Source organism: Numida meleagris, chromosome 1 (assembly GCF_002078875.1).
Source record: "Numida meleagris isolate 19003 breed g44 Domestic line chromosome 1, NumMel1.0, whole genome shotgun sequence".
In the NCBI taxonomy this organism is placed as follows: Eukaryota; Metazoa; Chordata; class Aves; order Galliformes; family Numididae; genus Numida; species Numida meleagris.
In genome coordinates, this window is record NC_034409.1 from 98,417,386 (window position 1) to 98,429,865 (window position 12,480).

The 12,480-nt window shown below is 35.4% G+C and overlaps 1 long non-coding RNA gene across 1 annotated transcript; it reads right to left on the reverse strand.

Annotated features, from left to right (window-relative positions):
* LOC110392600 lies at nucleotides 9,205-12,005 on the reverse strand. Its single transcript, XR_002434500.1, has 3 exons — nucleotides 11,901-12,005; nucleotides 9,830-10,804; nucleotides 9,205-9,302 (listed from the first exon to the last, which is right to left on the reverse strand). It is a non-coding gene; the product is annotated as an uncharacterized LOC110392600 (long non-coding RNA).

Genomic DNA, 12,480 nt, shown 5'->3' on the forward strand with positions numbered 1-12,480 from the left:
CTTTCCTGTAGGTCCCCTTCAGACACTGAAAGGCTGCTATCAGCTCATCTTGCAGCCTTCTCTTCTCCAGGCTGAACAGCCTCAGCTCTATCAGCGTGTCATCACCTTCATGTTCTTGTCATAATAATTAAGGACAAAGGTCATCAGTACGTTATTAGTGACTTACAATATTGGAACACGTTGCCATTTTTATGAGTTTGAATTTGTAAAGGGAAGTCAAATTCTTAATACTACAGATTAGAGGATTCATTCTGTCAAGATGAGTGTATTATGGGATTGATCATCCAAACAGCCTGACAGAGCTACATTTTGTTTTTAGTTGAGCAACTTCAGCAACTTAGCATGGAACGTGACCTTGCAAAACCAGTAAATAAATTGATTGCTCATACAGTACATTTGAAACAAACTGAAGGAGAAGATAGCTGAAAGGATAATCGTCCTTTCTTATTAGTGAAATATTTGGAGGCCATGGGTAAAGCCAAGGAAAATTTTTATAAGCTTTCTTTTATAATCTGTTGTATTCTGTTAAAAAAAAATAAGTTTCTAAACATTTGGTAGGACTACCTGAAAGTACCTTAATGATTCTACTTTAATGATTCTGCCTTAGCCATCCAATACAGAGTTTCAAGAAACAGAAAGTGGAAACAAAGGAACATTTGCCATAGGCCTGTTGATTTGACATATGATTGCACTGATTAAAAATATCAGTGGATTTTTGGAAAAAAAATAATGTCCTAAGTATAGCCAATACAGCTTTTCACTCAGCTAATAGGTTGTCTTAAGTGAAAAACTATCAAAAATATAGAATCATAGAATCATAGAATGGCTTGGGTTGGAAGGGATCCCAAGGGTCAATCTCCCTGCCACAGGCAGGGCCACCAACCTCCAGATCTGGGACTAGACCAGGTTGCCCAAAGTCCCATCCAACCTGGCCTTGAACACCTCCAGGAACAGAGCATCCACAGCCTCTCTGGGCAGCCTGTTCCAGCACCTCACCACTCTCTCTGTGAAGAACTTCCCCCTGACATCCAATCTAAACCTTCCCTCCTTGAGCTTAAAACCATTTCCCCTTGTCCTATCACTATCTACCCAAGTAAAAAGTTGATTCCCCTCCTGTTTATAATGCCCTATTAAATACTGGAAGGCTGCAATGAGATATACTTTCATTATGTATATATTTTGATTTTCAGCAGTTTGAGTGATCACAAGAAATACCCATCACTAGTTTATACTCTGCTCAAAATGTATTGGTTATGTCTGTAATTTTAAAATAGTTAAAAGCCTACCTTGTTATCAATCTACAACTGCAATTGTTGGTCAAAGTATCTAGCAGAACACTGATAAATCAAATGAGAAGGATCAAATTGCCAGTGTGGAGTTATGAAGTGTTATCGTGGGAAAGTCCCTGATGGATCTCTGTGGGAGATGAATAGAAGACTGCAGTTTCCAGGGAATCAGTCTAGCTGCACCATAAGCAGTCTACTTACACAAGTGCATAAACCTATTCACAGGCACAACCTTGCAAAGACTGTATAACATTTTACTATTTGCACCAGTAATTATGTAGAGTAATCCTAGAAGGAAATATTTTAAGATAAGATTTTGCAAGGACTTGAATTTTATGTTTTTTCGGGTTGTTATTTTTTTAAACTTAGCAGGATGTGTCATTTAATTGACAATAACCTTAATACTTTGCATTGACTTCAAATATGAACAAAGAATTTTAGAATTTTTCTTGTAATAACAGGCTTTAGAGAATATCATTTCAAATTCTGAAGTGGTTAAAATTTGGGGGAAAAAAAATGATGTATTTTTTTACTCTATATTGATATTGGAACTCCTATAATTTTAAATGCATGTTGTAGAATATGAAGCGTTTTCCACAAGTGTTTCTTTTCATAACATTTATTTAAATAATTTGCTGAAACTGTCTTCTTAACAGAAGAACATAAATTTCACCTTGTATATCTAATTTTATGTACACCTACATCTAATTTATTTCAAGTAAAGAAAAGTGATAGAAAAGAGTTTATAAATACACTGAAAAATGAAAGAGTGAAAAGTGTTTTTTTCTCACTATGTCTTCCCCTATTATGAACAACTTTTAACACTATTCTTTTTCTACCTTTTGTTAAAATACTACTGAATGATAGAATACATTTACTTTTCAATCACATTTCAGAGTTACTATTTCAAATTGTCCTCTGTACATAAAACTTGTAATTATTTCTTTCACATTTTTACTTGCACTAGATTCCGTTAAAATTATAATGGTCTTTTCCTACATGAAAGAACATTTGCATTTCAGTTTGAGTAGCTCTGAGAATTTTATGCACTTCATTTTATTACTTTTACATGACCTGGATGGATAATCCAAAATTTTCAAAGGACTGTTTTAAACTACATTGTTGCAAAAGTCTATGTAAGAAAACGAAACTTATTACAGTGCAAAAGGATTTTCTATGATGCTTTAGTGTATATTTAAAATTTGGTCTAGGAATCAAGGGTTATATTAGGTTACTTTTAAGAATATGCAAATTAAACCATCTTGAAAAACGTTGCAATTAATAAGAATGAAAGTGGTGAAATACTTGATATACTGTTTCATTCCTAAAAGTACTGAGTTGTTCTGTTAATCTACTTGAAACATGGATTCCGTTATGTTTTCAAACAGTGTACTCTGAGCCAGGAGACTGTTGTTATCTTTTTGTCAATAAACAAAATCTAGACAAAAAAAAAATCATAAAAATATGTCCTTGATATCCTTTAATAGAAATAAATGTAACGTTCACTAAAGAAAATGCTAAAAATATGTAAAAGAGATAAGAAATATTGTGCCTTAAAGATAAGTCAATAATGTTATTTAACTGGAACCCTGCTTTTCAGTGCAACCTTGCAGTATTAGACTTTTGAAAGAGTAAGCTTTGATCTTACAAATTCCCTGCAGTATCTGATCTAATCTATGCTTTCCTTTAGCTACATACAGCCTCATTAAAATACTGACAGTTAGAGGATTTGGAAAAAAAAGGAGTGATGGAGAGGAAGGAAAACCAAAGGAACAGGCAAGTCAGGTGGTTTATTTCCAAGATTTTGCATATGTGTTCTGACATTATTAACTTCTTTTGTAATTCATGGTGAAGAGTTAACCATCAAAAAGAAAATTTACTCTCTCCTTCCTTAGAAGGTGTTTGCATTGAATTATTTTAAGCACAGAATAAAAAGGTTCTTTGTGCCAAGCCACAAGCTCTAAACAAAGAATTTGCTGGAAAAATTTAAAAGGCAGCATGAAATGCAAGAGAAGAGCTTGATCTATTTAATCATGCCTAAGGGTGGCAAAGTCACCCTACAGACTGAATGATTATTTACAGATGGATTCTGACATGTAATTTCACTGAATACTCCACCCACATTTTAAATTTATAGGTCCGGTCCTACTGCCAATGAAATAACTGACAGTTTGCAATTGATTAGCATGGGAGCGTGGTTCACGTGTTTCTGAAAGCAGGGGAAGGCAGGCAGAGTTGAGGTTGTTTGAATTGATTGAGCACTGCAGGCAAGCTATGGGGATTTCAGTCCTTTCTTTTGCTTGCTCATCTCTGGCTGGTATGAAGCTCACAATGGATTTGGGAACGCTGCCTAAGCCTGTCCACATGAATTAGGTTTCTAGGCTCGAAGAAAAATACAAACAAAAAGAACAGAAAAGCCACTGGAAATCTGATGGAGGTGTATCTATATATCAGCTGCAATATAGGAAATGCAGATGGTGGGAGAAAGTGTATTAAAAATCAGAGGAAGAAAATACATCCTACATCTACCTTTCCCTGGCCTCCAGGCTGTGAAATGCCTACCTCTTCCTCGTGTACTTTCAAGGATGATTTTTTGGACTTTTACTTTTCCAACCCTATCCTGATACAAGATAGTTGTATAGAATTATGTCATGGTGGTAGGGAGGCATTTGTCTCTTTCTGTCACAAGGGAGACCTTGAAGCTCAGTACCAGATACACTAATGTGCATGCCTCTTGACACAGAATGTAGAACACTAATTTAAACATTTATGGTGTATTGCTGTTATTTGCTGTCACCTCTTCACCGATGTAAAAACTGGGCTAAAGCTTTTGGTCTGAAATGCATCTTTCATCTAGAAAGCCTGAAAAGAAAATGAAAGTAAAGCAATTAAAACAGGCTGGGGCTTTTATTATACACTCACAGAGCAACCAAAATTCTGTTGGACTCTATATTTAGTGGCTGTTAAATTACATCTATAATTAAAATGCACAGAAAATGCAAATAAGATTAAAAGTGTCAGCATTTGTTTGAAGTGCAAGAACACTTAACACACATTTAAAATTACATTCTTATTCTATTTTATTATGATGCCATTTATTTTATTAAAAAATATCTTCAGGTTTTATTGAGCCAGAGATCTCATTTCCAGAATCTTGGCCCTAGAGCCTGTGCCAGGGTGTAACCCCGCTGAGCAGCTCAGCCCCACACAGCTAGGGGGAGAGGAACTGAAAGATAAAAGTGGGAAAATTCATGGTCATGGCAATTCAGTAGGTCAAGTGAAAGCCATGCACACAAGCGAAACAAAGTAAGGATTTTGTTGGCTACTTCCCATCAGCAGGTAGGTTTTCAGACTCTTCCTGGAAAGCAAGGCTCACCACTTCAGGAGACAAACATAGTCACACCATAAATCACCACTCCTCCTTCATCCCAGAGTTTTAATGCTGAACATGACATCACATAGTGTGGGACATCCTTTGGGCCAGTCTGGGTCAGCTGTGCTGGCTGTGTCTCCTCCCATCGTGCACCCCCAGCTCCTTGCTGGCATTATGAGAAGTAGAAATGTCCTGGGCTCTGTGTGAGCACTGCTCTGCAGCACCTAAAACATCAGTGTGCTATCAATACTGTTTTCATCACAAATCCAAAACACATCATCTTATAAACCTCTGTAAAGAAAATTAACTTTATCCCAGCCAAAAACATGACAGCCTGTCTCAAGATCTAAGACCAAATACTGACTGGCTTGTCTCTAAAGGACTTACATTTTTCGATAACACTGAAAGTCTGTTTCCTTCTCCAGTTCTGTTGCTGGGATATTGTGGTTTATCTACTGGGCATGTGTAGCAGGACTACTGCCCTCTATGGAATTTGACCTTCAGGTCAAATTTTTAAATATGTACAAGAGAACATATTAATTCATCATTTCCATTGCTTCAAAAGCTTTTTGTGCTGTTTTACTGTACTGAATAGCACTGACACTGATATCCCTGACAGATACTGGATTTCAAGCAGTTCTTGCAATCCTCTGTAGCACACCCTAATATTGAACTCACAATTGTTTGTTTGCTGAAATTCAAGAAGTCTGATCATAGTTAAAGGTGTTAACAGAGGAAAATTTCTGTACTTTCTGCCCATACCAAGATTTTAAAAATTGTATCTTTGGGTATCTTCAATTTTTTTATAGCCTTCTAATGCATTAAGTATAGTCTTATAAATTCCATTAATAATTATTAATCATTAATAATCATTAGTAGCATTAATCATTTAACATTATCCTATCTTTTCTGCTAAATTGAAAACCTTGAAACTATATCCAAAACTCAGTGAAATTCTCTCATTGTCAGATAGTGGCTCAAATCTTAGGTTAGACAGCAAATATTTTATGGCGGTAAGCAAGTACTGTGGTTTTCACATCTTAGTGTCTAAAGCAAGAGGGCAAAGTAGAAGTATCACTTCTTTAGTGATTAGTTCTGCAGGTAACACACTGCTCTAACCTAAGAATTTAGGGATTTTATTCACTGCAGGTGACATTTTGATATCTAATTAAATTGTTCTTTAGAGAAAGAACATCATAAAGGCTGGATTCAAAAGACCGGTAGCCTTATTAGTTAAGTACTTGCTCTTTAAAAAGTGCATATTTTATGACACAGAAGTGTTGGGAAGTACATGAATTTCTGGTATGAATGTGCCAAACTGTTCAAAAGGCTGCCGACAATAACTAAGATGATACATCCTGTTTGTTTTCAGTGTGTTAGTTCACAGCAAATAGCCATCATAGCAATGTCACTTTACTGATTAAATGTTTTTTTTCTATTTAACGATGCTGTACAGTATCTTCAGAATCTTCATCTCATTTCATCTCATTATTATTTTTTTGTTGTTGTTGTTATGTAAGAAAATCCCATTAAGTCTGTTTAAATAATCTATACAGTCCAGCGGAGTTCTGATTTTCCATTTACACACCCAGGAGAGTTCAGATCACAGAAAAGCTTTATTTTCTCAAAAAAAATGTCAAAAAGGAAAATATTGAGTTCAGAGAGATAAGAAAGATGAGGCACCAAAGGGAAGATTAAAGTACTGTCCCTAATTCATTGGCCTTCTACCTCTCAGAGTAGCTTTTGTTAAACATACAATCCAGAGAATCATGTTATTTTTATTTTCATTATTATTTTATGATTCAGATAAAGCAATCACCAAATCATAAACTTCTTAACTTCTTCAGAATTCTTATACTTTCAGATTTATCAGAGACTTCAGCCAAGAAAGAGCTCAGTATTAACTTTCTATGCCCTTTGATATGATATTGTCCCACTTTTTTTTTGGAAGTCTACACATTTTTTAATGGGGAAAGAACAATTGATTACATTCAGAGTTTTTTTTCTTTCAGTATCCACCTGATAAGTTATGGGACATCTGAAACAATTGGTTTCAACTGTAGTGGGTATTTGCTAAGTAAAAGAAAATAAATAATAAGTTTTGCCTTCTCATCTTCTTGTTTTCTCCACACTAAATTCAGCATGGTAAAATACAGGTTAATCTCTTATATTTTTATCCAAATAAAGTTGAAATCTATAGATAAACACAGATTTTTGATTTAAATGCAGATTTATATCTAGGATTTATTTTGTGGCATAAATCCATAACAAATATAATGTATGAATGTTATTGGTTAAGTAATGATAAAAGATGGAAACCAAATGGGAGAAGAACTTTCCAATGCCAGCGTTCCAAAAATTAGCTGAAAATGTACTTGAAATTTGTTTCCAAATTAAAACTTTCTTAATCAATGTAATAATATGATATAATTTTGAAACTCTGATATTACAAAACAAATAAAGAGATTCTTTACTGTTTGGATTTTTTTTTCTGCATTTTGTATTCTGAAAGTTTCTTAGTTTCAGCTGGGATGGATTTTTCTTCAGTGTGCCTGGTATAATGTTATGTTTTTGTTCTAGGAGAAAAGCAATATCTATAACACACGTTTGTTAATAGTTGCTGCTAAGTGGTGTTGTACAGAGCCAAGGTCATTCACAGCGAAGGGCTCAAGGAGCTGGAAGGGGACAGAATCAGGTCAGCTGACTTAAACTGGCCAGGGGATATTCCATACTACATGACAACAAGTGGAAGGAGTTCTGAAGGACGTGACAGGTGACAGGACAAGGGGAAATGGCCTCAAGTTGCACCAGGGGAGGTTTAGGTTAGGCATTGTGAAAATTTCTTTACAGAAAAGGTTGTTAAGCACTGGAATAGGCTCCCAAGGGAGGTGGTTGAGTCACCATCCCTGAATGTGCTTAAAAACTGTTTGGATGTGGTGCTAAGGGACATGATTTAGCAGTGGATTGTTAGAGTTAGGGTAGTATGGTTAGGTTGCAGCTGGACTTGATGGTCTCTAAGGCCTTTTCCAACCTGAGCAATTCTATGATTCTATGATTCTCTCATCTGCTGCTTGGGGGCTAGCTGGGCACTCAGAGGGAATACCTGCAAAATGTAATTAAAGGAGCCAAACAAGATGAGTGAACCAAAATCTGACACAAGGTCTTGAAACTTTTTTCCCCTTGAGAACTGTGCTTATCCACCCGGCAGGTGGCTGTACACCCATAGTCATTTGCTTACACCTCCCCTTCAGAGTGGGATGGAGGAGAGAACTGGGAAAAAAAAATAAAGCAAAACTCATGGTTTGAGATACAACTATTTACTAATATAGAGAAAAGGAAAAGAACAATAGTTATGACTATATATATACACACATATATAAATGTATATAACAAGTGATGCACAAGCAATTGCTTACTGCCCCGCAACCAGTGCCCAACTTGCCTCCCAAGCAGTGGAAGGGAGCAAGATGAACACCCACCCCCTTCAAAATTCCTTCTGCTTGATGTCATATGATATGAAAAAAAGATAGAAAGGCAGTCTGAAAGGCAAAATTTCTTCACATTCCTCATCTATAATTTAACTTTGAAGTTTCTACTTCTTTTTCAAAGCAGAAACTGCTATAAAAAAAACGTAAATTCAAATTAAGAGGGTCTGCTAGTTCTTGTTCCTGCAATTTTTTCCTTTTTTCAGCTGTGCACGAGGTATAAAGAATTTTTCACTTTGCAACATCACCATCAGGAATAGAAATAATACATTTGTCTCATGTGAAATGTCATCTCCCATAGATATTTCACACTTCCACAAAACTCACCTATTGAAATCCAAATATTTCTGAGGTTTTCACATTACCTATAGTGGCCTTTCCTTTGTTTTCAAAGACTTCTATTATTTTTGTGCTTTTTTTTTTTTTTTGGCTTGTACCGCATTCCTTTTTGTTGCAGGAAAGTAAAACCCATAACTCCGGGCTGAGCCAATAGTAGATCAGAACAATCTTCCTTGATTTTCTCATGTGATAATCCTAACACAGCATATCTGAATCAATGTACTCTCCATACATTTTCATCTCTGAATGTTACTCCATGAAACCGCTGTTTAGACATCTTCTCTCTTCTACCTCCATGCAACTAATCTATTATTTAAGCCTTCTCATTTTCTTCTGAATATCTGCTCATTTTTCCAGAATTCAGTCGTTTGCTCTAATTCAGCAAGTTTATGCTGATTTTAGATCCTACCTTCTGAAACTACTGTGATCTCCAAATAAAAAGCCAAATGATACAAACTGAGGAAGGGATTGGTTTCTGGCTTTGTTTGTTTTTATTTTAATAGTATTTGACAGAATGTTATTATAAATTGAAATAAGTTTCTTCTAATAAAAGATACATTTCCTGGGGAGGTGAAAAGGGAGCATACTAAAAAAGCGAACATCAGAATCTGCTTTTCTTTTCTATTGCATGTGTGCAATCATGCTGCTAGTCAGTCAGTTGCTAACTGAAAAATAAAAAAGCTACCAGTTACAGAGGTTGTATTTTTTAGTAATTCATTTTATTTATTCTTAAAATCAGAAGAAGAATTGAAATGTCCTCATGAGTCTCATCTTTAGTAGTTCCACTTTGATTTCATCAGCTGATAGCATGTTTTAGACCTGCAGTAAAAGCAGGGCTGTTAGTATTCTTCACACAATCTTTTGATTTCGCATTCATTACGCATTGGGCTGAGTTATCTGTGCTAGGCACCTGAATTAACCATGTAGGGCACTCAAAATTATTGACATGACTGTTATGTGTTTGTTTTTTTTTTAGTATTACCCGTTTGAAAGTTACTGAAAATGAATATACAGAGAGTAAATTTTGCCTGATTATAAGAATTATGTTTTTCTAATTAGACTGACAAATACACTTTAAATTGCTGTATCAACAGAATTTTTGAAAGCTTATTCTAATAATAAAATCACAGATCTCTTCCTCCTACTTTTCTAACTCAGACACAGAATCTCCAAGCTAGTGAGTAAATTAAGACTCCCATTTAATTATTGATCTTCCATCCATGGAGAGATAATATCTATAGTTTGCAATCAAATAGGCAAACTGCAACAAGGAATTTAATATAAGTTTAACAGTCCTAAAATATCACACCACTGAATACAATGCAACTGAAGGCTATTTTTCATACCATATTGAAGGATGAGTGTGAAAATCTTTCTCAGGTCTCGCTCTGTATATACTTCCTTAATCACTCTAGTTACAATGTTAGAGGAACAAGATACTTAAGTCCATTTCTTTCTGTCCTCTCTAGGGTTAGACAATGGAGGACGCAAGTCTTCGTTAGAGTCTGAAATAAAGTGTATGAGGAATCATGAGAGCTGATGTACACAATAAAATGTCTAATCCTGTGGTCATATATGCTTAAAGAGGGATGACAGCAAGGGAAAACATTAGCACAGTAAACTTTGTCTTCAGGCACCTTGAGACTTAAGCACTTCTTGAATCAGGTGTGTTATTTTCATGTTTAATAGCCTTTAGTGGATTGTATTTACAGACATATTTCTATTTAACTCAGCTGTAAATTTCACATATGCTGTAGCTGCAAGATCCAGAGTGAACAATCATGGCTGAGAAGAGGCAAATACACAATGAGGATCAAAAATACAAGGTTAAATATTGATTAACCTAGATACTCCCTTTAAGTCTCATTTCACCATTCATCATACTTGATGGTAGTGTCATAAAAGCAATACAATGCAATGGCTTAAATTCCAAGTCTCAGATATTGGAACTAGGGAAAACATGGTTTTATGTGTCAATTATCATTATGTAGCCAACAGAAAATAGAAAGTATGTAGGAATACCATCAGAAAGCATGTCTTGCACTTCAGTGCCAACAGATTTCAAATATAAATGTTAGTGCTTAAACAAGAACAATATAATTTTATTTTGAAAAGCAGAGATAACCTCAGTTCTCAGGGAGAAGAAGCCTCATGACCACAGGTAAGATATTGGTTCATTTATCTTGTTTGATTCCTTATGCCCCTTTAATTATATTTTGAAGGTATTCCCTCAGAGTGCCATTTCTCTTCACATTTTCTGCCATTTGCATCTGGAGTTTGTTCCTAGAATTTGCCATACTTCTTCCAGGCTTTTGATTCCACTAGAGGGGATAATTTACATTCATTATAACATATACTCATAGTGTTTACCTTTCCCTATGCGTTATTTTTTTTTTTTTTTGAAAGAATAATGAAGAACTTTTCCTCAGAATTCCTCAGCCTATTCTTTGAGGTACAAACAGTTGACAAAGATAGAAATCTCAGTATTTTGCAAAACCAATTTCTATTCATTCATTCTAGAAGATTTTTACTAACATCTATAAAAGGTACATATATAAACAAGTGTATTGTTATTAACTGTTACTCTGACTTACTGCTTAATCATGTACACAGCTGATCAGATATAAAGTACATTATTATTTCTATGTAGCATCTCTACAGCAAAAACAAGAGTTTCTAGATCTAGAGCTTAAAACAAGGTTTCCTTTCCTTATTTTTTACCTTCTTGCTGGAAAATAAGGCTTTCACAGCAATTTTGACAGATTCAAAGTTGATGAGAAAAACATTCTAAGACCCAATTGCTAATTCTCTTTATCTTATTGATCTGTTGAGTTACTGTGTAGGTTTCTCCACTACTGGTAATTCTAACTGTAGAATTTTTCTTTAATTTTCCTTTACTTTCCATATTCAGTTACTTCTGGATTGTACAGCTATCATGCCTGTGTCCCATATGAGTAATATGGAAATAGAAAGATGGGGAACAGAAACAAAACACAGCATGAAAGGGAGAAAAGAACAAGCAAAGACTCTCTGAACTTTGTCTGCAAAAACCCTCAAATCTCCACTAGAATACGTGGAAATTGATATAAAGTTGAAAGAAGAAAACGGGCAGAAGAACTGATAGAATTTCAGACCTTTGCCAACATTAACTAGATTATTCAACACCACTGTTGGAACTCAGGTATCCCCACAAACACAAGCATATTAATTCAGAGAAGGGAATACCAACTTCCACGAGGTCTTCAACTCTGTTTTCACTGAAATATACTGTTCTAACCTATGACCATATTTAGTCATTTTGTGGGTATTTTTCATGGAATGTTAGTAAAAAGTTATCACAGAAGGGTACATATATCATTTTTAGCCGCCTATCAGACCAATAGGAAAAGTGACTACACCATTGTGTTAGCATCTTACCATGAGTAAGGATAGATAACAGTAGATATAGTTGCTTTAAACCTGGTAACAGAGAAGAAATCACTTCTCCCTTCTGTAGGACCAAAGCTTACCAAACACTCCAAAGGAAGCATTCTCCAAGTAAAGATGCTTCCCTTGTGCCTGCCAGCCCTTAAATGAGGTTAGGATGAATTGCTTCCACCTGTGCTACCAGGGCTGGCTATGCCCCTTCACTAGGTGATCAATCACCAGTTCAGGCCATGACCTAATGGTTCCCATACACCATGTAACCCTCCATGATGAATTACAAATACATGCAACAACAAAGTCAGTTAAACATGCTTTAATTCTCAACTTATACATCAATTCCCACAGTCTCCTGTGCATCAGGTACTTGCAAAATTGTGCAGTTTACAGAGGCATTAGATTTCTTCCCTGAGGTATAATTTTAAAATAAATGAATAAACATTATCCTGATGCATAGTGTAGAAGAAATCAGAATGTGACTCTTTCATCACGAGATGGGCGATTTACTAAAAAGTATATCTGTCTGCTGGGGCTACAAGTCTTTAAATGGGACATTTGACTGCAGATGTCAAAA